Raw genomic sequence first — 26,906 nt, forward strand, 5'->3', positions numbered from 1 at the left:
ACGATCGCAGTTCATAGTTTAGCTTGTCCTTATGTGCAATGAGACATTATATACATTTGACCTATGCTACAACTTATGTAATATTATGAACAAACTCGGTCATGAAGGTCTTATTTATGGTATATGTATCGTCCTTGTGAAACAGTGCTCCCTGACTCTATAGCCTGCATTTCCTCTTTGCGTAACAATGCAAGTTGATTCCATAGTTTGCCTTTTCTCATTGCACAACGACGTTGTATATGGTCCATCAAAATATTTTTTTCCACCTTCAGGAAGCTCCTTGACAATAGTAACATCCTTCGAAAGTGAATAAATTCCCTAATAAACATCCAAAATGTTGTTGAATTTGTTGGCTAGTATTATACAAACTAATTAAAAAAAATTGTACCCTAGCCTAACCATTTTGATACTTAGCCAATGGACCAAAAATCATATGAGAATTATAATTTGAAATTATTGTATTGAAATTAATTAGTCCCTTTTAGTCAAGGATAATGAATTCATCTTGGGTGTTTCATGGTGAGATGAAGAACTAAAAAAATAAAATTCTTCACTTTACTCCATGAGTGCTTGACTACTCCTCTGATTCTCCAGCATCAGAATGAAAGCTCAATGGACTTGATGAATGTTCAGGTGGATATAAATAGTGGAAAACCTTCAAAATCATCTCATAACTATTTAAGGTTATTATAGTAGCTCGTGTAGTCCTCATCATGTTTTCCACACAAACTCAATAAAATCCATTAATACCCTCCCTACAGAATACCTTCTTAACATAATCAATTACACATGTATATCATATTTTTGAATCCCTTTCATGGCCTTGTTCTTGGTTCTTAGAGCGTATAACCTCATGTGGATAAGTCATTCTTGATGCCATCATATTAGAAACTTAGGAGGTAATGACAACATCAACTAGACCAATCTTGTCTAGGGTAATCTTGCCCCACTTCACCAAGTATGACTTTGTCTTCTCATATACAAGAAATTGGATAGAAACATGACTTACCCCTACCGTAGAAAGTTCAAGTCCCCTATATAATCATCAAATTCCCTCTTGTTGAGTAGTTCCACTTACAATAGAAAGAGTTATTTTATATGGTACACGTTTAGGTCTTGTTCCTTGTGTCTAAAGTGTGGTCTTTACAACCCACAGAGGATTGGTTACTATGGAAGTAACATTTCCTGTACCTGATGCAACTATTATATTGGATCCTACTAAAATTTCTTGACCTGTATCTTTTTGTCATTGTAATAATCTTTTCAATTGACCATATACAATAAAGTACACCTCTTTCTACAGATGCACCTAGGCAACAATCATGCCCATTTATTCTCTAGCTAGGTCTTGTGTACATGTCATGTATTCAATGTAACAACTACTTCCACTTTAGAAGGCATCATTGTGCTCCATTATATTGCCATTGAACTTGTGTACAAAGGTAGAAATCACATATTTTATGGAATCTAATGAGGATCTTAGTGTACTCTTGCTATTATTATCGACTACCAGGTTCCATGGTGAGACAAACATAATTTCTTGTCATGAAAATGGTTTATTCATGGATTGCATTTAGTGATGATTAAAACATATTAAAGAGTTTGTCTAAGTAATTCAACAAGAATTACCATGAAAGATTTCAAAAGAAAGGGGGACCCAAAAATTTAAATGCACATGGTAAAATTTTGGGGTGGTGGTTGTAAGGGATACAACCCAACAAGAGATACATGGTTTTTTAATATTTGATAGAAAACTATAATTTCATTATATGGTTTGGAGTTCTAATATGTAAATTATTGAAATTGTCCACACATGGCATGTATATCAACACTTTTTAGTCCAACATGAGTGAATTGAATAATGATGTTATATGGTTCCAAATTTAGAAGAATACAAAATTATTCAACCTGAGGCCAACCTATTTTTTGAGGTGTACACACACACACGTGACACATATGGGTCGAGTGATCCACTAATGATTTAGTTTGCAAAAGGAATGGAAAAATCAACATAAGAATTATGCAATTAAAACTCACTAATCAATACATATAGGCAATTTTGTCGCAACTTTGTCTATGAACAATAAGGAAATGTATTCCCTACCATGTAAATGCATACATGAAGGGTTCTAATGCAAGTATGTCATGATGTCGACCACTAATCATACTCAAACATGCTAAGTCACCGAACTAGTGTTCAAAGAACTTAGTGTTAAACACTAACTTATAAGTTTTCCTATGGCATTTAATCACATAAAACAAAAAAAAATGTAAATATATGGAATCACACATATTACATAACATCTAGGAACACTTATTTATTCATTTTAAACATGTCTACCCCAGTGAGTCAAGATGTTGCATTTCATTTAAAAACTAATGAGGGCATGAGCGGGAATAACTTTCCTTAGGACAGTGCACACCTCAACATATATGAGGGTCCTATGATCAAACTGAAACATTATTTCTAGATCCTTATTTCTCTTTGATAATCTAACATACAAAAAAAAAATGTTAAACCATTCTTTCTTTCAAGTTAAGGATTTTCCAAGTTGGTCTTTGATCAAGATTTGAGCAAAATTTACTATCTTCACCACAATGTATACCTCACCTTAATGGCAAGGAAAAATTGTAAGATTCAACTTCAGGAGTGCACGCTTAACACTTACACACCTTCATATAGTCCAAAATTTTTAATTTGAAACCTAAAAGCTTATGTTGCGTGAAAATAATACGAACTTAATTTTTTTTCTAATAAAGTAAAACTCAATTTGAGTATTTCAAAATGTTGATGAGGACCTATAGTTAATGATAAGTGAAAATAAGAATATTCCAATGTAGAGATACCAAAGTTTTCTACAAGCTATCATACTTAATTATCAAGTTGAAATAAATCTTCCATGAAATATAAATTTGGGAAAAAAACAATTAGTACCATTGATGGAATAATGATTCATTTGTAAACTGCTAGTGTTATTGTAAGTTGTTATTTTTAGTGAGAAAAATATGGTGTGACTCTTGGAGATATTTGTGGATTGATTGATGAGATATTTGTGGGGTGATTAATTGATATATTTGTGGAGATGTCAAAATCTCGAGGCCTCTCCTCACATGTATAAATATATGAGCTTGATAATGAAATTCGTAGAGAGCTTAGTCATTATTGTTGAATTTTTTTCTCTTTTATTTTGCTGGTCTGATTCTTCATTTGGTATCAAAGCCGAAGTTTTGAGAGTTTATGAAATCTGTGGAACATTTGCGAAGAAACCCGCGAACAAAAAAAAAGAAACAATGCTTGAACCTTGTGCAGAGTGCATAGTGCGTGGAGGAGTGCCATGTGTAGTGTTTGAACTACAATTATAAGGAGTCATAAATATTTATGAGAAACCTGCATGGAGTTTGTAAGCATTGGAACAACCTTTGTTTTGAGTGTATGGAATAGTCTGTGTATGTTGTGCATGGATCATTTAATGTGTTCGTTGGGTGATTCATGTTGTAGTTGCAGCGTGGTGTGGTCGCTGCAATATGTTGCTGATAAGTGAATTTTGTTCATATTTTTCAGTTCTGAGTTTTTAATATTTTTTTTAATCATCATTTTCTTAGTTCAACAGGTTTTGTCATACTTCATTAAGTTTCTTGCCACACTTTTTTTCTTGTTGGTGCCATATTACCGAAGTTTTGCACCCATTTCATAGTTGTAAATTGGGAGTCGATAATTTATTTGATCCAGATCTTAGGGGGAGGCCCCCAAAATCTAAAAAATTGAAATGGATCTTGGGGATGGAGGCCCCCAAGATCTGAAAATTTGAAATTCTAGAAGAAAATAGGAGAACACACAATAAAAAAACCACCAAGAAACTTTTATTTTATTAAAACAGATAATAATTGTAAAGGCTACATTGTGGTGGACAATATGTCATTTTACAAAATGTGACTTGTTAGTTATAGCTTTTTTTGTTTACAATACCACAGGTAAATTCCATGGGTGGGTAAATATCATGGATGAATGAATACCATGGGTTTATGTCATATACAATACCATGGGCAAATACCATGGGTGAATGAATACCATGGGTGGATGCCACTTACAATAACATAGGTAAATTACACGTGTGGATGAATACCATGAGTAAATTCCATGGGTGGATGAATACCATGGGTAGATGCCATTTTCCATTCGGATCATTCCTCCCTCCTTAAGAAGCAATGATCCCCATTGCATGAATTTCCCTCCTGAGAAGCATGTGTTGAATATGAAGAGCCACTAATCGTGATGAATGAATATCCGAGGATAGAGATACCCTATAATGCTTGTGGCCAACTGTGATACTGACAGTGCACGACCTAGAAAATGGACTTCGATGAAGTGTGGGTTTATGGATGACCCATAACCATGAAAAACAAAGATCCGAGGATAGAGATACCCTGTAATGCTTGTGACCAACTGCGATATTGATAGTGTGCGGCCTAGAAAATGGACTTTGATGAAGTGTGCATTTGTGAATGACCCATAACCATGAAAAACAAAGATCCGAGGATAGAGATACCATGTAATGCTTGTGACCAACTATGATACTAACAGTGTGTGACCTAGCAAATGGACTTCGATGACAAGGATTTTGTGGAGTTGACCCATAACCGTGATGTTGATTGTTGATGAAGTAGCAAGTGCCTACATAGCTTGGTGTGGGAGGGAACATCTCCAAAGAAACCAATCTGGATGCTGCTATGCTGAAATTGATGAATGTGAAGCAGGTGCCTACTAAAGCGGGGTGGGAGGGCACGTCTCCAAAGGGAACTCGCTCTAAATGCTGCTCCAGATGTAAAATGGACATAACTTGGTCAATATAACTCGAAAGCTTTAATATAACCTGTTTTTTGAAACATAATAACCATTATGCATCTTCCCATGTGTTTGAAATCCCTATTTGGACACTCTGGAAGCTCAGATTCGCACAACAACTGTTCCACCATCACAAAAGTTCTGAAAAATAACTGATTTTAAATCAACAATATCTCCCTCATTTGGACTCTAATTCACCCGATTTTTTTTTTTGAATTTGGGTATTTTTTCACAAGGAATCTAGATCTGTTATTTTTTTTTTTGTTGTAAATTTTGCACCAAAAATTTCAGATCTAGTCTCAAACTTGCCGCCCAAAAAATTCCTGCAAAAAAATGAAAAACAACTTCTTCCTGCTTTGCCCAAGAAAGTGCTATCTGGAGGTCATAGAACATGTATGAAGTTTGTTGAATATTTCTACAAAACTTTGAAACTGAAATATGTGTCAAACCCTCATTCCCATGGATTCATAACCTGAATCTGATACCATTGATCTGAATCTTGGGGGGAGGTCCCCAAGATCTAAAAAGTTGAAATGGATCTTGGGGGAGGAGACCCCCAAGATTTGAAAAAATGAAATTCCAGAAGAAAATAGGAGAAAACACAATAAAAAACCATAAAGAAACTTTTTTTATTAAAATGGATAATAATTGTAAATGCTACATTGTGGTAGACAATTTGTCATTTTACAAAATGCGACTTGTTACTTATAGCCTTTTTTGGTTACAACATCACAGGTAAATTCCATGAGTGGGTAAATACCATGGATGAATGAATACCATGGGTTGATGTCACATACAATACCGTGGGCAAATACCATGGGTGAATGAATACCATGGGTGGATGCCACTTACAATACCATGGGTAAATTCCATGGGTGGATGAATACCATGGGTAGATGCGATTTTCCATTTGGATCATTATTTCAATTTAGAGGTTGAGCCGCATATCGATTTGGGAGGAAATTCGTTGTTTGTTCATGAAATCTATCAAGCAACCGTGGATATCATCTCCCTTTTGGTAGCTTTCAAGTTTTTAAGGAAATTTCTTACCTTTTATTCATTAGAGAATTATACATTCGTAATAAGTAATGTGTTAAAGTGTGCATGACACACTCCTCTATTTGTAAAAGGTGCTTTATAAATTTGTAAAATGGGGATTAACATTTTTTTTCAATGAAGGGAGATATAAGAAGATTTGAAATAATGAAGGGAGATATAAGATGTAATTTGTGAAATAATTAAGATTTTTAACTCTCTTTGTAATCTTCCAATTAAGCTTTTTAGCTATCTTTGTACTCTTCCAATTATCATTTTGGTGGTGGTTGAGTCCCAATTTTCTGGACATTGGTTCTTGTCCCAGGTCAAAGTGGGACTCATTGTGTTCTTTTGTGCATTTTATCTCTTTGTGTCTCTCTTACTCTCCTCATAGAAACAAGCACTATTGTGTTTCCTAAACTTGTTGGCACAAACTATTTTTATTGGAGCAAACACATGCAAAATATATTCTTCACTAAATATTTATGGAAACTTGTAACTGATAGATATACTATTCCTTCTCCTAACGAATTCAAAGCATTGAGTGATAATGATGATAAATATCTTAAGGAACTTATTAAGAAAGATAATGAAACACTCTCACTTATAGGGAGCTTTGTTGAAGAATTTATATTTCCAAGAATAAATGGTGTATTATCATCCAAGGAAGCATGGGATATCTTAAAGAAAACATATTAAGGTGTGGTTGTATCTAAACCACAAACATTAAGGAGAAATTTTGAAAATATCCCATATGCATAGTAATGAATCCATTCATGATTACATAAAAAAAATGCAAGATCTTGTTAATCAAATGAGGTCATCACGTGAATATGTTCCAAAAAGAAGGTTGATAGAGAATATTTTAATAAGTTTTCTTCCCAATTTTCACATGGTCACCACCAGTATTATGGCTTCCAAAGCCTTAAATCTAATGATAATTGATGAATTAAGTGGATTCTTGTTAACTATTGAAGAAAATCAACCATATGAGCAAGTGGAACATGCTTTTTTGCAATGCATAGAGGAAAAGGAAGGAGAAGGGGTCAATATTTGAATCAAAATCAAAATAGAAATCAACAGAGTTCACAAGGAAATGCATATTTGATAGGAAGAGGAAGGAATCTCAATCAGTTCATAGGAAGAGGAAGAAATGGATACGATGGAAGAGGACAAGGAATAGATGAAGGCAGAAATGGAGGACCACAGTGTTATTATTGCCAAAAATTTGACCATCTTGAAAGATATTGTGATGAAAAAATAAGAGATATGGAGCATAAGGGTGCCAATACAATTTTTAAAGAAACTAGGAATGATAAGTTATCCATCTCAAGTTTGATGACAAATAGAGAAGAAAGTGAAACATGGCATATTGAATCAGGATGTTGAACTCATATGACAGGTCAGAGGAGTTTTTTACCAAAATTAATGACAATTATTCAGGTAAAGTCATATTTGGTGATGATAGTGTTTTAAAATTGTTAAGGAAAGACACTTTTGCAATACCAACATTGCATGGAAAGAAGAAGTTATTTGAGGACATTTTGTTGACACCAACATTAAAGAAAAAACCTACTTTCTATAGGAGAGATGATGGAGCAAAATTACCAGTTAGTGTTTGATAATAAAGAGTGTTTAATCATGGATAAGTAGAATCAAAATGCATTTGTATCAGAGGCTAAATGATTGAAGAAAAAAAATTTCAATCTTTTATTTGATTCAAGTAATTCATAGAGTTTGAAAAAAACATAAGAAGAAAATAGTAAGATTTGGCACTTAAGGATGGGACATCTGGATTTTCAAAGTTTGGTGTTACTGAGAAAGCATAACATGGTGAATGGCCTTCCTTATATTAAGTTGGATGATAAAGTATGTGAAGGGTGTATTTTTTAGAAACAACACAGGGAAAGTTTCTCAAATAGAATGTGTAAGGCTAGAGAATGTCTAGTGTTGGTGCCATTAGATTTGTGTCGTCCAATGGAGATTGTGTATTTTGGAAAGGCATGTTATTTTCTCACTTTCATTGATGATTATTCTAGGAAGAATTGGGTATAGTATTTGTAAGATAAGTTTGAAGTGTTTTCTCATTTTCTTGAGTTTAAGGGTTTAGTTGAAAATCAAAGTGGTTTGTAAATTCTCATCCTAAGAATATATAATGAGGGATAATACAAGTTAATGAGTTTTTGAATTATTTCGGGAAGAATGGAATAAAGCGAGAGTTTACTAATTCATACTACCCTCAACATAATGAAGTCAAAAAAAGGAAAAATAGGACCATAGTTGAAATGGCTAGGAGCATGTTAAAAACTAAGACTCCTGGAAATGATTTTTTGGGATGTAACAATACACACAACATTACACACTCTTAATAGATGTCCTACAAGGAAGTGTTGAATTTGACTCTAGAATAAGCATGGTTAGGATACAAACCAAGTGTTGCACATATGAAATTTTTTGGTTGTACAACATATGCACATGTTCTTAAGGAAAACATGAGGAAATTGGATGATAAGAGTGTGAAGTGTATCTTTATTGGATACGATATTGAAACAAGAAGTTACAAGTTGTTTGATCCTCAAGAAAAGAAGGTGATAATAAGTAGAGATGTTGTGTTAGATGAGGAGGGAATCTATTAGCCAAAACAAGTACAATTTGAATTAAGGAAAGATCCAGTGAATATTTGTCATGAATCAAGTTCCAAGTCATTTTATATAGACAAAGTTAAGAAGAAGCCTAAGTTGCTTGAAAGGGGTCATTCAGAAAACAATGTGTTGGATAGAAATTTTGAAAGAAGGGTTACTAGATCTCAAATTTCTCTAGTAAATTATGCACTTATGGGATATGTAATGAAAATGGATAAACCATGGGATTATGTAGAAGCATCAATAAAGAAAGAATGTATTGAATCTATGGAAGCAGAATTGAATGCCTTGGTAAAAAATGATACATGGGATTGGTAAAATTACTGAAAGGAAAATGTGTAATTAGCACTAAGTAGGTTTATAAAACTAAGTATAACTCAAATGGAACAATTGATAAGTACAAGGCTCTTTTAATTGCAAAGGGATATATACATAAATAATTTTTTATTGATACATTTTCCCTAATGGTAAAGTTGGATACAATCACGGTGGTTTTTTGCATTAGCTGCTCAACATAAACGATCAATTTTTTAAATGGATGTTAAATCAACTTTTTTTAATGGCTATGTGGATGAAGAAATTTATGTGGAGCAGCCCGAGTGTTTTGAAGTGCCAAGAAAATAAGATTGTGTTTATAAGTTGAAGAAGACCTTATATGGTCTTAAGCAAGCTCCAAAGGCTTGCTATTCAAGAATCGATAAGTATTTTCATGATCATGGCTTAGTTAAAAGTTATCTTAACCCAATCTCTATATCTTTTAGTTAGCAATGGAAATTATGATAGTTGTATTATATGTTGATGATTTGATGTACATAGGGAACAATGATGAACTATTTCAAAGATTTAAGTCACATATGATTGCTAAGTTTGAGATGACAGATATTGGTGAGTTACATTATTACTTGAGTATTTTGGCAGTATTTTCATGTCACAAGCCAAGTATACCTGGGACATTTTGAAGAATTTGAAAATGTTGAGTTGAAATCCAATGACAAATCCTCTAGAATTTGGGTTGAAGTTATACAAGCATGATGACTCAAATTCAATTGATGTTACTATGTATCGTCAATTGGCTAGAATTTTGATCTACTTAACTAAAAAACAACCATATATTTCCTTTGTAGGCAGTATGGTATCAAGATTTATGGAAGAACCCAAGGAATTGCATTGGAAATCATCTGAGAGGATTTTAAGATATTTGCAAGGAATAGTTTGTTATGGTTTGGTATACAAACCTATAGAATATTTCAAGTTGATTGGTTATACATATTCAAATTGGGATGGATGCATGGATGACATGAAATAAACTTCAGGGTATTTATTTAGCATGGGTTCAACAACAATTGCTTGGAATACTAACAAGCAACCATAATTTCTCTCTCCAGAGTAGAAGAAGAGTATAAAAAAACAACGGCAACAACATGCGAAGAACTTTAGTTGAGAAGAATTCTAGAGGATCTACATTAGCAACAAGAGACACTCACTCATGTGACATGTGATGATCAAAGTGCTATTCAAATGACCAAGAATCCAATTTTTCATAAGAAGACTAACAATATTGATATTCAATATCATTTTGTTCGAGATTTGGTTCAACAAGGAGTGATCAAGATTGAGTGTAATAGAACAGATGAATAGGTATCTAATATATTCACCAAAGCACTATCTAAGGAAATGTTTTGCAAATTCAAATATGATCTTGGATTATTTCCAAATGATCATTATGGGGGATAAATGATGGAATAATGATTCATTTGTAAATTGTTAGTTTTATTGTAGGTTGTTATTTTCAGTGAGAAAAATATGGAGTGATTTATGGATTGATTAATGAGAGATATGTGGAGTTATTGGTTGAGAGATTTGTGGAGATGGAAGAATCTCGAGGCCTCCTCACATGTATAAATATATGATTTTGATAATGAAATTCGTAGAGAGCTTAGTGCCATTTTTGTTGAATGTTTTTCTTTGTTATTATTCTAGCGTGATTCTTCAACCATTTACCAATTTTGTTAGTTAGTTAAAAATGAACTCTAAGACCAAATCAAATAAACCTAATTTAAAAAAATTAGACATAATTACATAATGCTAAACCTATGCACCCTTACACTAGGTTTGCAAAAATTTCTACTTCCCTATTCTCCACTTTTACACTAATTTTAAAAAATTAATATGAAAGAAGATTTATGCATATTTACACTAACTATAAAAAAAAAAAAAATATGAAAGAAAAATTATGCATATTGAAGGAAAGTGATCATGCTCAATACTCATTATGGTTTCCATTGTAGGATTCTATATCCTCTTTCCCAAATCATTATCTCAATGATCACTTCAAAATAATATACAAAAGTTGAAAAACAATAACCATAATTATCACGAAAATTTAAAAAATCTAAGATAGAACGAATAACATTACATTTCATAGTATCCCAATCACTTGAAAATTATGCTATGAAAATTACTTACATGAAAAAAAATACACAAATAACTGAAAATATAATTCTATAGAATAAAATGTAGTTAATAACAACCATAAATCCTTATTCCTTTATTCAAAATATTCACATCTAACCGAATGATTTACAACACCTCTTACCGTTACCTCTTACCGTTTAAAGTGAGTTAAAAGTACCTCTTACCATTTAAAAATGATTTTTCCCATTAGAACAAAAACCATATGGAGAAATAATTTACATTAAAAAAAATGCACACTCAAATACATGTGAGAGTCTATGATAAAATAAGTTTTTTTAATGTTTTCTCATCAATATTTAACAATAAGGTATAAAAAATCATTGAGCCATTATTCTTGTAAAGTTATGAATCTTCCATATTATACTCTAATCATAATTTGACCAAAACTATTGTCTCCACTAATTTGCACACGTAAACTTTTGTTACAAGGACTAATTGAATCATTAAATTTGGATATATATCCTTAATTAACAAGTGTTGTGTATTCTTTGCTACATAAATTTGCGAAAAGTATTTCTTAATTATTAGCTTAAACTAAGTAGTTACAAAAGCGTTTAATTAATTTATGTATGAAACTATATAAATTGAATCTTAAACTACAAATCTATTGCTAAAATCTACTTTGAATAATAATAATAATAATAACATAAAAATGACGGACTTTATAATAATAATAATAATAACATAAAAATGACGTACTTTATAGGTTTTCATTTTCTTTTTTCAGTGAAGTGAGTTTAAAAGAAAGAAAAAATCAGATACATAATTTCAGACTTAGCTCCTTCACCATAAAACATATCTATTCTCTCTTTTACTGAAATATTTTTATGTTATGGCTTTTGAAAACGCTCGTGCCCTAGTAAGGACGTACCAATAAATAGGATTCAGAAAAAATAAAATATCATATGATCATAATATGAATCTTTAAGCTTCAGCCATGGCTGAGAACCATCGTCTCTCGCCTAAGCTACGTGAACTAAATTGAAGATTAATTAATCATATTAAATAGTTATTCAATGTTAGAGGTGTCCATCTCCCCTATTGTAATTTGAGTCTAGAAGACAACACGTCGGAACACTAGAAGACCACGTGTTGGGCTGATCTGGTGATCTCTAGCTCTAGAAGCTTGCACATTAATTAGTGTATAATCTTCTATAATCCTCGCTGAAGAAGCATTATTTTTACACATATTCGCCGAAGCGAGCAGATACAACACATATCGTCGAAGCGAGCAGATATACAGACTACAAAGCAGCGTTACATACACCATGAGTCAAATCCGGGTGGGGAGGCTATGAACGGCCATCCCTAACCACTCGGGACAACGACCACGTGTGATTAATTAGTGTATAATCACTAATATTATATTCATGAATATAACACAAATTAAATTTGGATAATAAAAGAGGCATGCCTATACTCAATATCCACGTTAAAAATTACATTAATCCAACAACATAATTTATAAAACTTTACTTTTTCACATGAGAACAACATTTGTCTAGATATTTTCACTATATAAATTTCTTAGTCAAATTTAATCAAACTTTATTTTTCACATGAAAAACACCTTTGTCCAAATATTCTCACTATATACATTTTCTTAGTCAATTTATGTCCACTCATATCAATAAAATAAGAAAGGCCCTTAGTTTTCTTGAAAAATAAAATGAAGGATTTGACATGAACACCAAATCATAGTGGGAGTAGACATACTCAAATCCACGTAGCAAGGGTGCAGGAATACTCAAATAATCCAGTATTAGTTGGAATTTAGTGTATAACAAATTGTTCGAATGATGAGTTGTATTTTTTGTAATCTCTCTATAAACCCATACACGTTGGCATTTACAATGGAAAGATTATTATTTGTTTACCATGGTTACCATGCCTGCAAATGGTTGATGTCAAGAACCGCTGGGAATTAGTTTGCAACTAATGTGAATCAAACAAAAAGAAAGGATTCATGTGTAGTGCGTGTAGGAGGGAGAAAGGCAAGGCTCTCATCACAAGTTCCAACTTTGAAAAGATAGAATATTTACTTAAGAATATGACCTGTTGTCTCTCATCGTTTACTATTCACTAAAATCATTATCTTAGGGATAGTAAAATCATTATCTTAGGTGAGGAGCTCAGCGCAGGACTTGCTTTGTCTCCTACTTAGCCATTGTTAGCTATAGCAGTGTGGTTGAAACCTTTTTGTGCAGCACAAGGGTTTTGTAAATCATTATCTTAGGTGAGGAGCTCAGCGCAGGACTTGCTTTGTCTCCTACTTAGCCATTGTTAGCTATAGCAGTGTGGTTGAAACCTTTTTGTGCAGCACAAGGGTTTTGTAATTTGATGAATTTTTTTGGTAGTGTGTTATGATTCACAAGGAAAATTTTAAGGACGAAATTTTTTCTTTAAGTTTAAAAACATTTGAAAATCTCACTAATCCCTAATATGGAAACTATAAATCTTTATTGATATATTTGTAAAATTATTCAAATTTATAATGATTGTATATATAGTCTCTATATAATGTTGGCGATTTTAAAGGTAAAATAATTTTATATTTTAAAATTTGGGCGAATAGTCTTTTATAAAATTGGAAATTGGTGAATCTTTTTTATGGAAAAATCATGGAAAATTAGTCCATTGGGTGAACATTAGCCCCTAAAATTTTCCATGGAACTTATGGAGGATTTTCATATTTTGCATCCACAACCCATCTTTTGAACATGAAAGAGGAAGATACATGTAAACTACAATTAGCAGTGAATTATGGAGGCTGTCAAAGAATTAACTACGTCAATTATAATGAGTTGTTGTGATGAAGGATGCACTAAAAGAATAAGGTGTTTTTAATTAGCATAGTTTACATATTCCAGCAATCAAATGGAAAAATATAAGTTAAGTTAACTTTTCATTTCATTGAAAATATTGAAAAGTTTAGATGAGCATGGATATAGGTAAATTAGGTTTACCTTGTTGATTTATTTTTTAAAAGGAATATGTGGTCATGCGTAAAGATAATAATTTATGTGTTTTACTTATGAAAAAAAATAGTAGATTTCATGCTGTAATGTTCTTGTGCATCAGGATAATAGTTAGTTGTTGGACTAGTTTCTTTTGAATAAGAATATGCAATTATTCTATTAATTTTCTAGAAAAAAAATTCATGTGAACCTTGCACATAAAAAGTTAAAGAAGTTATGATTTTGTTTTGGAAAAAATAATGCATGTGAAAAGATAAACAAGACATGTTATTTTATTAAAAACATTGCTAAGGAATTATGCGTGGAAAGCTAAATTATTTTATTAATATTCCCTTGGCTTCTATACATTATATTCTTAAAAAGAAATATGTGATTATATGCATAGAAATAAAAGCTATTATGATAATTTTTTTGTTGAAAGAATATGTGCTTATATGCGCATAAATATTATCTATTTTCCCAAATTTTCTTGAGAAGGAGTATATGTCTTTATGCACGGAAGAAATGGCTATTATGATAGATCTCTTAAAAAAGGAAGTATGTATTTGTATTCACAAAAAAAATAGCTAATTGTGATAGAATTTCTTGAAAAAGAAATATGCATTTGCATGCACAAAAGGAAATAGCTATGGTGTTAGATTTCTTGAAAGATTACATATGAATTCTTGTGCATGAAATGATAAGAGTCAAAGTTATTTCTTGAAAGCTTGCATATGAATTTTGTGCATGAAGTGGTAAGAATCAAGGTTGTTTTCTTAAAAGTTGCATATGAATCTTGTGCATACAAGGATAAGAACTCATGCTAGTTTTCTTGAAAAGATTATGTGTTGGTATACACATAAGTAATAGTTATTGTGTTAGATTTCTTGAGAAAGAATATGTGTTCATATGTAGAAGAATAATAGTTATGGTGTTAGCTTCCTTTGGAAAAAGGATATGAATTTATATGCAAAAATATCATAGCTAATGTGCTAGTTTCTTTTAAAAGACAGGTAGTTGCAGTGGTTGTTCTTTTAGAAAAAATGTGTCTTGTGCAAAGAAAATAATAATTAGTGTGGTGTTTATCTTTGGAAATATTTCCCTCTTCTTGTACGAAGAGATGGTGATAACCATGGAGATTCTTTTAAATATTACCATGTTCTTGTGGGTAGAAGTAGAATGTAACTATTTCCCTTTCTCATGATACATGTGAAGTAGGGATAAATGAGCATGCCTTGGTAATTGTTATGTATTTTACCTTATGCATGTGAGATTTGGATGGACAGAGATTTGTTATAACCATACACATGTAAAGATAAATAAACATATTTTTGGTAGTTATGTTTTTTTAATTAATGTGTGTGCATTCTCAATACACTTGTATGCATTTTACTTATGCACATGAAAAGATGTTTGAAGCATAACTACTAAAGATTTATTATTTAGGTTTGATAAATATTTTATATAATTATGATGTAAGAGTTTGCTAATAGTAGTAATTGCAGGAAAGGATTGTGACTTATCCGAAAGATGGATTTTATTTAACATTATGGCAGACAACGAAATAATGGTCCGTGCCAATTGAAGGATTGCCAAATGCAGGATAATCCATTGTAGGGAACCACAAGGCCACAAAGACAATGTTTAAGGAATTGTGGGGTAAATGATATTATGATTAATGTAATAGCTTCTAGCTATTTATGCTTAATTTAAGATGATATTTTTTTGTAATATTTTTAACAATGGTCAAGGGATGGACTCTCTTATAGCCATTGAGTGAGGGGTGAACACCCTCACGAAACGTTTAATAAAATAAATGTTTTCTTGTTTTTTCCTTCATGGTTTCCAGGTTATATCAGTGTCCATTGATGTGTTTTCCTATTATGTCATTCTAATGATATTTTTCCTTGGCATGATATTGAAACTTACATTATCAAATATGTGGTTAAAAAACCCAATTAATAAACAATGGATTATGATGTAAGGTTACAACAGGAAGCTTTATGTTAATATGATACAACAATAGTTGTTACGTTATGTGACTTGCTATTCCATTTCTAAAGTTACTCTATGTAATGACGATGATTTTATCTAATGGCCACTTAAAGAATATGGAATAAGTTATTGGGAATATTACATGCTAGTAAATTCTATAAAATATTTCTAATCCTATGTATTTTTACATGATTTTTACCGAGGATGTTACAAGTGGTATCAGAGAAAAAGGTTCCAAAACTGGTGCCTTTTTGGGTTCTGTAAGAATGTGAAGTAGAGGTATGACACAAAATTTTTTTTCCATGGAAATTTATACAATAGATTGCATTTGATATGAAATGCATGATGGTATTAATAACCACATTGAAGAATAGTAAGTGTTAATCTCTGCTTTAAAACTGTTTTCATGGTATTTGAGTCTTTATCCAGATAAAATATAATAAGAAATTATGTTGCATTGTTTGTAGATAAATCATGAACAATTTTGAATACTCATATTGTAATTAGTGACAGTGTGGATTAAATACCAATCTTTGCATGCATACTCTAGCAATAATGCTTAATGGTACATTTAAAGGAAAATGATTAGAATTACAATGCAGTGTTTATCAGAAAAGAAGAAATGCATGTATTGTTCTGTGTGATAGCAAAGGAATGTAGAAAGGTGGAGGTTTTCCTTGAAAAGGACAATGGAATGTTTTAAAAGACATTGAAAGAACCCCTTTGAATGTTGAAGATAAACAATGAGTCAAGTGCTAGGTCTTGATTGTAATGGATAATTGTCGATTGAGTCTTGTCGTGGATTCTAATTGAGTTTGTGATGGTTAGTAGCATTGATTATTTAGCATATTTCACTACCTTTCATGAATTAATATTGCATGATTGTGATTTCTTGAGTGTTACAAAGAAATTAGATCATGATAAAAATTGTGTCTTCAAAGTGACTGATTCAATAGAAATGCATTGTTATGTCAATAATAAAAATAGAAATAGGAAAAGGGTTATGGCTTTTCATATGAACATACATAAATGATAATTGGCAGGATGCGGGTAACCAATATTATTTAATAGTATTATAGTGTATTGAAATGCATGAGATGAAATAGATTATGTATGTTCTACCAACTTAATGATAGAACTAGTAGTAATGAGATGTTGTTGATTACATTGTTTTCTCAAACTTCACAACTCTACAAGTTGATGATTCAATGATGATGTTAGCTGGTATGCATCTTACATTTAATAAATATGTTAATTTCATCCTTTATAAATTCACTTAGTACATGCGAATATTTTGGTGACACTACATATCAAATCTAATCAGTTAAGTCTATTATGTTGTGTAAATATGGTTTCTTGATTGTCATTTTGATGATTAGAGAGCTAGGTGTTTTTTGAGTATTTGCAGAGGTACTATGATATTGTGAATATCATTTGATTGAAAATTTTGTGATTAAAAATAATGTGATTATAATTGAATTAAGGTACTAATTAGGTTTGTTGGTCATACGCTTCGAGGTGCTTACCATGGAAGTTGTTAAACCACCCAAGGTGTTTACTGTTGGGTTGATAAACCACTCTTAGAGTGCTTGACACAACTAATAAACCACCTGTAGTTAAAATTATTGCGTGGAGTGACCATGATTTCTGTGAGTATTGGAAAGTAACAATAAGTTGGTATAGAGACTTTGTCTTTGTTTTTATGAAATTAAACAATAAATATATTTTTGAAAGTAAAAATTGAATATTTTTATAGCTGTAAATGTTTATGATTATTAATAAAACACTATTGTTTTACCTATTGATATTCCCTGCAAGTAAGATCCTTCGTCTTGAAGGGGAATCATACCCTTTTGGTTATTCTAACATAGATGACATAATTGAAAGAATATCTACGAAAATATAATAAGGACGAGATGAACACTGAGGACGGTGTTATCTTTAAGGGAAGGAGTACGTAATATCCTTATAAACCCCACACATGTTGGCATTTATGATGGAAATATTATTATTTATTTACCATGGTTAACATGCCCGCAAACAATTGATATCAAGAACTGTTAGGAATTAGTTTGTAACAAATCTAAATTAAAAAAAGAAAAGGATTCATGTGTGGTGCGTGCAGGAGGGAGAAATTCAAGGCTCCCATCACATGTTCCAACTTTGAAAAGATGGAATATCTACTTCAGAATCCATCTGATTGTCTCCCATCATTTACCATTCACTGAAATCATTATCTTAGGTGAGGATCTCAACATAGGAATTGCTTCGTCTCTTATCTGGCCATTGTTAGCTATAGTAGTGCCGCATAAACCTTTTGTAAAGCGGATCTAGGGTTTTGTAATTTAGTGAACTTCTTTGGAAGTTGTTATGGAGGATTTTCATATTTCGCATTCACAATCCATATTTTGAATGTGAAAGAGGAAGATACCTGTAAGCTATAACTAGCGGTAAATTGTGGAAGTTGTCAAAGCATTAACTACGCCAATGATAGTGGGTTATTGTGATGAAGGCTGCACTAAAGGAATAAGGTGTATTTAATTAACACTATCAATAAATTCCATCCATACAATGGAAAAGATAAGTTAAGTTAACTTTTCATTTCATTGAAAAGATTGAAAAGTTTATATGTACAACGACATAGGTAAATTAGGTTTACCATGCTGATTTCTTTTTGAAAAGGAATATGTGGTTATGTGTAATGATAATAATTTATGGATTTTTCTTTTGAAAAAAATAGTAGATCTCATGCGCAGAGATAAAATAAATTATAGGACTTACTTTGAAAAGAATAAGTAATGTTCTCATGGATCATTATAATAGTTGTTGGGTTAGTTTCTTTTGGATAAGAATACATAATTATTCTACTAATTTTCTTGAAAAAGAATACATGTGAATCCTACATATAAAAAGATAAAGAATGGATATTTTTTTGAAAAAAAGGATGCATGTGAACTTTTCACATAAAAGGATAAATAAACCATGTTATTTTATTGAAAAATATTGTGGGGAATTATGTGTGGAAATCTATATTATCTTATTATACTGCCATAGGTATGGTATTACGCATTCAATTTTGCCTTTGACTACATATTAGTTTGTCTTTGACCAAAACTTTATGTCACTTACCCACTAGTAGAAAATGAGAAATTAGTGACTAGGTGACTAAAAACGTTAGTCACCACAACTTTTCCAAGTGAAATACTACAAAAAATGAGCAATCTTAAGTGACCGAACTAAAAATGACTAACATAAATCACTAATTTAGTCCTAGGTTAAAATATGTGACTAGCTAATAAGCAATACAACTAAAAATGACCAACATGAATGACTAATTTATTCTGAGAACAAAAATACAACTACCTAACAAGTACTATAATAATATGAATTAGTATTTTATGTTAGTCATCTTAATTGTGTCAAGCAATCTAAATTTACAAGTGATACGGGATTGAAAGGTTGTTAAAGATTATTTGAAAGGTTATCCTTCCTTAAACACTTATTCATCCTCACATGGTGTATAGGTGAGCCAACTTTAAATTATTTATCTCTAATAATTTGTAATTTTAAAAATATATTTTTTAATAAAAAAATATATTTTATTTATTTTTTAAAAACCTATTCATTGAATCTAATTGGATCTAGTTCTGATTTTAAATTAAGTTGAAGAGAAATTTTATTTTTTAAGACTATAATATCAAATAAAAACTACTTTAATTTCATATTAACCGACCTAGATCCATCTTAACCCCGGATATATCAAGCGCCGAGAGGGATCCAATCTCTCAAGGTGCAAATTTTTTTTTCTAGTGAAAAACTTGAGGAAATGTTTGCACCTCGAGAGATTGGATCCCTCTCGGCACTTGATAAGTATAGGGTTAATATGGATGTGGTTATATAATATTATATAATATCTATATTTATATTTGTGTCTCTTTGTTATTCCCTCTCTCTATCTCACCCCCCAAACATACACACACACTCTCTCCCTCTCTTCCCCTTCTCTGTCTATTTCTCTCTTCCCCTTCTCTCCCTCTCTATCTATATCCTTCTCTCTTTTACCTCCCGCTCTCCTCACTCCCTCACTCTCTCTCCATGAATCCCTTGTCACCCCCTCTCTCTCTCTACCTTTCTTCCTCTATGTTTTTCTTGTTCCCTCCCTCTCCTGCCCCCTCCAATTCCATCTCTCTCTCCTCATCTCTATCTTCCTTCCTCTCTATCCCTTATCTCCCACCTCCCTCTATCTCTCCCCCCCAAATCACTCTCCCTCTCTCTCTCTCTCTTTCTTTCGTCCAACTCTATCACTATCTCCCCCCCTCTCTATCCTTCTCCATCTCTATGTATCCATCTCTATCCCTTCCCCTTCTCTCCCAATCTCTATCCTCTCCTCATATTTCTCTTCCCCACTCTCCTCTCTCCCTCACTCTCTCTCCATCTCTCCCTTCTCACTCCTCTCTCTCTCCACCTCTATCTCTCTATGTCTTTGTTCTTTCCTCCCTCTCTCTCCCACCTCAACTCTCTCTCTCTCTCTCTTCCTTCCTCTCGCTCCCTCTCTCCCACCTCACTCTCTCTCTGCCCCATCACTCTCTCTTTCTCTCTCTCCGCCCTCCAACTTTTTCACTATCTCCTTCCCTCTCTCTGCCCCCTCCCCAACTCTCTCTTAAATTTGATCACATTGTATTGTGTTTAAGAAATTATCTAAATTAAAAAAACTTAATTGGTTGTAAAATATTAAACCTATATTTTGGATCAATCATGTCAAAGAAAATAAAATAATGAAAAACTTTAAAAAATCATGCACTATATTTAATCTATTATAATTAGTAAATTTGTTTGCTCTCATCCCTTTGATCCTTAGCTAAGATGGATCTATTCTAGTTCTTTATATATATATATATATATATATATATATATATATATATATATATATATATATATATAGATAGATATAAAGAACTGGCATAGATCCATCTTAGCTTAATTCTATTAAAACCTTAATTTAATTTCTATGGGAATATTTTTAGTAGTCCTAGGATAGAGGATTTAGATATATCTCAAATTGTAACATTTTCCCTTTTAGATTCAATTAAAAAAATGTTGTAAAATAAAATTAAAATAAAATATTTTTACTATGAAATAAGTTATGGTTTTTTGGCATGTCAAAGAAAATAAAATAATGAAAAACTTTAAAAAATCATGCACTATATTTAATCTATTGCAATTATTACAATTAGTCAATTTGTTTGCTCTCATCCCTTGGATCCTTAGCTAAGATGGATCTATGCCGGTTCTTTATATATATATATAAAGAACTGGCATAGATCCATCTTAGCTTAATTTTATTAAAACCTTAATTTAATTTCTATGGGAATATTTTTAGTAGTCGTGAGGATAAAGGGTTTAGATATATCTCAAATTGTAACATTTTCCCTTTTAGATTCAATTAAAAAAATGTTGTAAAATAAAATTAAAATAAAATATTTTTACTATGAAATAAGTTATGGTTTTTTGGCATGTGGTATTGATAAGCCATGGTATTCCCCCATGGTATTGTAACAACGCTGATTTACAAATTAATATCCATGGGAAAGTGAGGGTGAATATTCATGGTTAACAATCTTGTCATATTGTTATAAAATATTTTGATTGTGAAATAATTTATGTTTTTTGGGCATGTGGTATTCATAATCCATGGTATTGACCCATGGTATTGTAACAAAGGCTATTTTTTACAAGTTAATAATATCTACCATATTGTTATAAAATATTTTGATTGTGAAATAATTTATCTTTTTTGGGCATGTGGTATTCATAATCCATGGTATTGTAGCAAAGGCTATTTTTTACAAGTTAATAATATCTACCGTAATGTGGGGGGTGAATATCCATGGTTAAGAATCTTGCCATATTGTTATAAAATATTTTGGTTGTGAAATAAGTTATGGTTTTTGGACTCGTAGTATTGATAAGCCATGATATTGGTCCATGGTATCGTAACAAAGCCTATTCGCAAGTTAATAACAAAATCAAAATATAACAAATTGAATTTTATTATTTTTATTAATTTAAATTTTTATTATTAATTGAGGCCATATTTAAATGTTTACACTCATCCCAATATCATTTTTAACTTCCTCTTTTTAACTTCTTCTAATTTTTAATTTAGCGCCTTTTGCAAAAATAGCAAATTATTATTAAAAATAAATCATTTAATCCAATTGCAATTTATATATTTTATTTTATATTATAAATATTTATTTTATTTTTTCCATTATAAATATTTATTATCTTTTTCATTTCCAGTTTAAGCTGGGTTCAAATAAAATATTCACAGATTACAACATCACATTGTAGCACTGCATTTTTCTCTGCCTTGTTGATATCTACATGGAAATTCCAGAAGAAGAAAGACCATCAACGTGATCTATGAATTTCATGGGATTCAACCCCAGATGGAGTTTGCATGGGAAACACCTTAGGATAAATGGAGTTTGCATGGGAAACACCTTAGGATAACATCAACTATTAGATGGAGGAAGGGAAAACTCATTAGGCATGGAGATTTTGGCCATTTGTACATGGGTATGAATTTGGAATCTGGAGAGTTCTTCCTTTTTACTAAAGATGCTTTTTGTTCTTATGGGTAAATAATTTCGAGGGTTTATATGATCAAAGCATAAATTTCATCTAGAGTTGAGGGTTTAATGATTATGATAATGCATATCTTGATTGCGGCCAACAATTGATCCAAGTGGATGTTGGTGGCCACCTGCCTATCCCACTTGGACCCCCACAACTATCTCTTTCAGTTTTTCAGTGTTCTTAATTGTAACACAATTTACTATTTTTAGTAGTTTTTCAGGTCCTGAACTTCTAGAGCCGTTTTGAGGCCCTAAATAACATTTTTTTTGGGAAAATTGGGAGCAACATGGGTCCATGGACTGATGGTGCTCACTCAAAAGTTGTAGTCCTTAGATAGATCTTTCTAACGAGGTATTGTGCGCATCAAACAAAGATCGTATGCCAAAGTTATGACCCCGGGAAGTTGATGTACCAATTTACCCAAACGGGGCCCATAGTTTGACGCTTCATCTCCTAGGGTTAGGTTTTTGGATGTTTAGGGTTTTCCATTGTTTCTGTTGACACCTAATCATAGGGATTGGGTGAACAACTGTAATTAGTGTAAATAAATAATAGAGAAAATGGAGAGTCATCGGGAGATGAACTGAACAGTCACTCCCTCTTGTATATAATAATGAACAACTTGAATGAATAATACGATTACATTTGAGGAGTTACCTCCTGGTCTGACATGGTATTAGAGCCAGTGCCATTTTTGGTTTCCCTCTGTGCTTTGTAACTCTTCTCTGGCAACTGCTGCCCCTCTTTGGCAACTGTTGCCCCTCTCTGGAAATTGCTGCAGATGTTCGACTGGTTATGTGAGGCAACTGCTCCACAAACACAGTTGAGGTATCACTCTCTTGGTTTCATAATGTTAAACACGGGTGCGATGAATGAAATTCTCTTATGACTATGTATTGGCATTCTAGACCCTAATCGGGTATTTTTCTATGTTCATACATTTTATTTATAAATCACAGCCAATTGGTGTTAAGCGCTAAACCTTTTCTTAAGCGTGTTTTGAATTAAGCATGTGGGTAGTGTTAGCTCTGCTATAAGTCTAAGCTTTTGATGGGTAAAAACAGGTTTGGCAGTGCTGGTTGTGCTTTCAAGAGGTTCGCAGCAGTGGATTTCATCTTCCCCTTCATTCTCCTTATTCTCCTTTAAACCCTTTTATCTCTATTTTTTCCCAAAAAACCTTGTTTAAGCCACCCTCTACCTCGTTCATCCTCAATCCTCCTTTTTTTTTCCCAGGGTCCTTTGTTTAAAATCACATATAAGCGTTTTTGTGCTTAGCCCGAGCGCAAAGTTGAAATGGCCATATGACCATTTCCTCATAACCGCGTGCATATAAAAATTATAACCCGCCGGGCCCTCACCTGTCACATCATTCAACAAATGTGTGCGTTAAACCTGGGCCGTCCGATCCTCCACCTCATGATCCGACGACATACGCTGCTCCCGCCCCGCGAACCTGCACGCATGTTAGTTAGCGGGGAAAGTGGTTTCCCGACGGACCCTCTAGCCACGTGTCATAATCTAATTGCATCGCGCCCCATAGTACGATTACCGCCCATTCCCGTAAAGCGGTGCGATAAAACCGCTTACCGCCTCCGTACCCTCCTCCCACTTGTTAACGCTCATGCAGCTCCCACTCCCGATAGCTGTCCAATCGTCCATCCCGCGATCTGACGGCCCACGATCCTCCATTCGCGTTCCCTCCCAATGGCCTTCATAATCCAATATCCACCTTTCATTTACACGATCTGACAGCTGATGTTGTCCCGATGTTGTCTATGCCTCCCGCCATGAGATCGCAGCCGTTTGCCAGTCCCATCCAATGGCTAGTATTTGTTCTTAGATCCTCGTTCATTTTCAACGCATTTTCCGTGTTTTGAGCCTGTCCGGTGCATGCAAAGAAGAAAAGGAACCATGATCCGATACTCTGTGCAATGAATCCTCAGCTACCACATTCAAAGAACAGCACGGCCAAGGATGAGAAGGACAGCTTTGAGTAGATAAACACGGCATTTCACCTGTTTGTGAAGTATAGCAGAGCAGTAGAAAGGTCATTTTGTCCATTAAAACAATCAAATTGTATAAAAGACCATATCTGATTGTAAATGCGGTTGGTGGTTAGTTATGACCCCTCCACGCATAAGTTAGCAGAGATTTTTTGTGATCAACCTCCATATATACCACAAACAAGATGTAATGAGGGTTGATGAATGTTATCTTGATGTAAGGTTCAACTTCTGGAGACTGTAACTACTGTGCTACCTGCAGCTTTTGGTCTTCATTTTCAGCTAATGCAAGCTTCTTTTGCTGTCAATTGCTCACTTTCCACTTCTTCTTCTTTGTTCCAGGCTGTGCCTGTTATGCATTTATTCATGTGTTGTGGATGTTTAGCATTAGAGGGGCTGTCATCCCACCTCTGTGTTATAATCTAGTTAGTATTATGGAATATGTATGTAGGATTCTGTTGTTTTAATGCCAGAGAGCTGTCATCCTGTCTGTGCATTAGGAAATAGATTTACAGACCTTTTAACTGGTAGCAGCTTGCCATCACAGGGTCTTGTGCATCTGCTGGTGTGATAAGTATTGTCCATCTTCACAATTTCCTTAAACTGTGAGTAATTGGTGGTCTAAAGCCTTGTAGTCTGGGGATGTTCACCCATGTCTCGAGTTAAGCATAGTAGAAGTGGTTATCTGGTTTGAATATGCAACATTTCTTTCATTCATCCACCATTTTCCAACATTTTTTTTGAGTTTGTAATGTTCTCGAGCATCTCTGATATACAAACTAGGAGAGTTTCTTGGGGTGATAACATTAATTGGCGCCGTTGTCGAGGAAAGGAGAATTGAAGCTCAGCTTCCTTGGGAGAATGACACAGTTCCAGATTTTGATGATAGACAAGGTCTGGGCACATAATTTGGTTGTAATCATCTATCTGGTGGCTCCACATCGAAGTTCTGGCTCAGTTTGTGAGACATACTCGAAGAAATCCTCAGAAATCACCAGCTGAACCAGTGCCTGACCCTGAGAGGACTGTCAAATCGAAGAAAGCATCACAGAAAGGGGCATCAGGATCAGGTAAGCCTAAGAAATCTCATTCATCTCTGAAAGATAAAGTTGTAGCTGAAGATATACAGTATGAATATTTAGAGCCCAGCACTGTTAATAAGGAAATTCCTTCAGAGATTAATTCAGCCCCTTGTGCAGTTAGTTCCCCTTTGAATCTCAGTCCAAATAAAGCTTCCCATTCAGTCCAAAACATCCCTTTGTCTCTGTCATCCATTTCATTGTTTCATACTGCTCAATCTGCCAGTGTCCTTCCACATATCCCAATTATGGCAGGATAGCAAGCAGCCACGAAAATAGAAAGAATTGTTGCTGCTAGATATGGACCATTGGTCTTGCTTGTTCCTTTAAATCCTATGCTTGTGGGTGAATATCAGAAATATATGCCTAAGTTCACTGGCATAGAGGGAGTGATAGCAGAAGAACACCTAGAAGCTTTTTACAGTTATGCTGATAACTTAGATATAAGTGAAAATGATGTGTGGATGAGAGTTTTTGTCCAGAGCCTTGATGGAGAGGCCAGGAAGTGGTTCAGAGAATTACCCCAGAGATCTATAACAGATATTGAAGCCTTAGATGATGCATTTTTGAAGCACTGGGGAGATAAAAAGGACCTGCTGTATTACCACACTGATTTTGGTAACCTGAAGAGGGAAAATGGGGAATCATTGCCTGATTTTAATAAAAGATTCAACGATGTATAGTAAGATACCAGCTGAGGTGAAACCTACTCCCACCTCTGCCAAACTCACTTATGCCAATGCTTTTGACTCTGATTTCTGCTTGTTATTGAGAGAAAGGAGATGTGCTACGCTGACAGACATGCAAGATACAGCCCTAGAAGTAGAATCTAATATCATGGCTGCATAAAAGCTTAAAAGTCAAGCTGACAGAAGGAGGCAGAGAGGTTAGGCTTCTACTTCTTCTGCTTCATCTTTAGAGCCTAAATTAGATAAAATGACTAAGATGATTGAGTCATTGGCTGCTGAAATTTCTAAGCTGAAGGTTGAGCAGAATTCAGGGAAAACAAGGCAGCAAAACACATTTTCTCTAAGAAATTCAAATCCATTCAGAAGAGTAAATGAACAGTTACAAATTATTCAAAGGGGTGAATAATCAAAGGAAGATTAGAAAGTTAAAGCTCCTTTCCAAAATGTAGTCATGGAGGAGGAACATTTTGAAGAAGATGAGGATGAAATTCACTGTATGGAGGATAAAGGCAGCGCTGCATTTTTGACATTGGCTGCTTATGAAGA

The 26,906-nt window shown here is 33.2% G+C and overlaps 1 pseudogene; it reads right to left on the bottom strand.

Moving 5' to 3' along the window:
• Positions 1–574: 574 nt before the first annotated feature.
• Positions 575–26,906, bottom strand: part of LOC149223116 (nicotinamide adenine dinucleotide transporter 2, mitochondrial pseudogene) — a 31,706-nt pseudogene continuing 5,374 nt past the window's right edge.

This window comes from Pinus tabuliformis, chromosome Q, assembly GCF_031772625.1.
Source record: "Pinus tabuliformis cultivar Carrire ecotype Pingquan chromosome Q, CPIR1, whole genome shotgun sequence".
NCBI classification, from domain to species: domain Eukaryota; kingdom Viridiplantae; phylum Streptophyta; class Pinopsida; order Pinales; family Pinaceae; genus Pinus; species Pinus tabuliformis.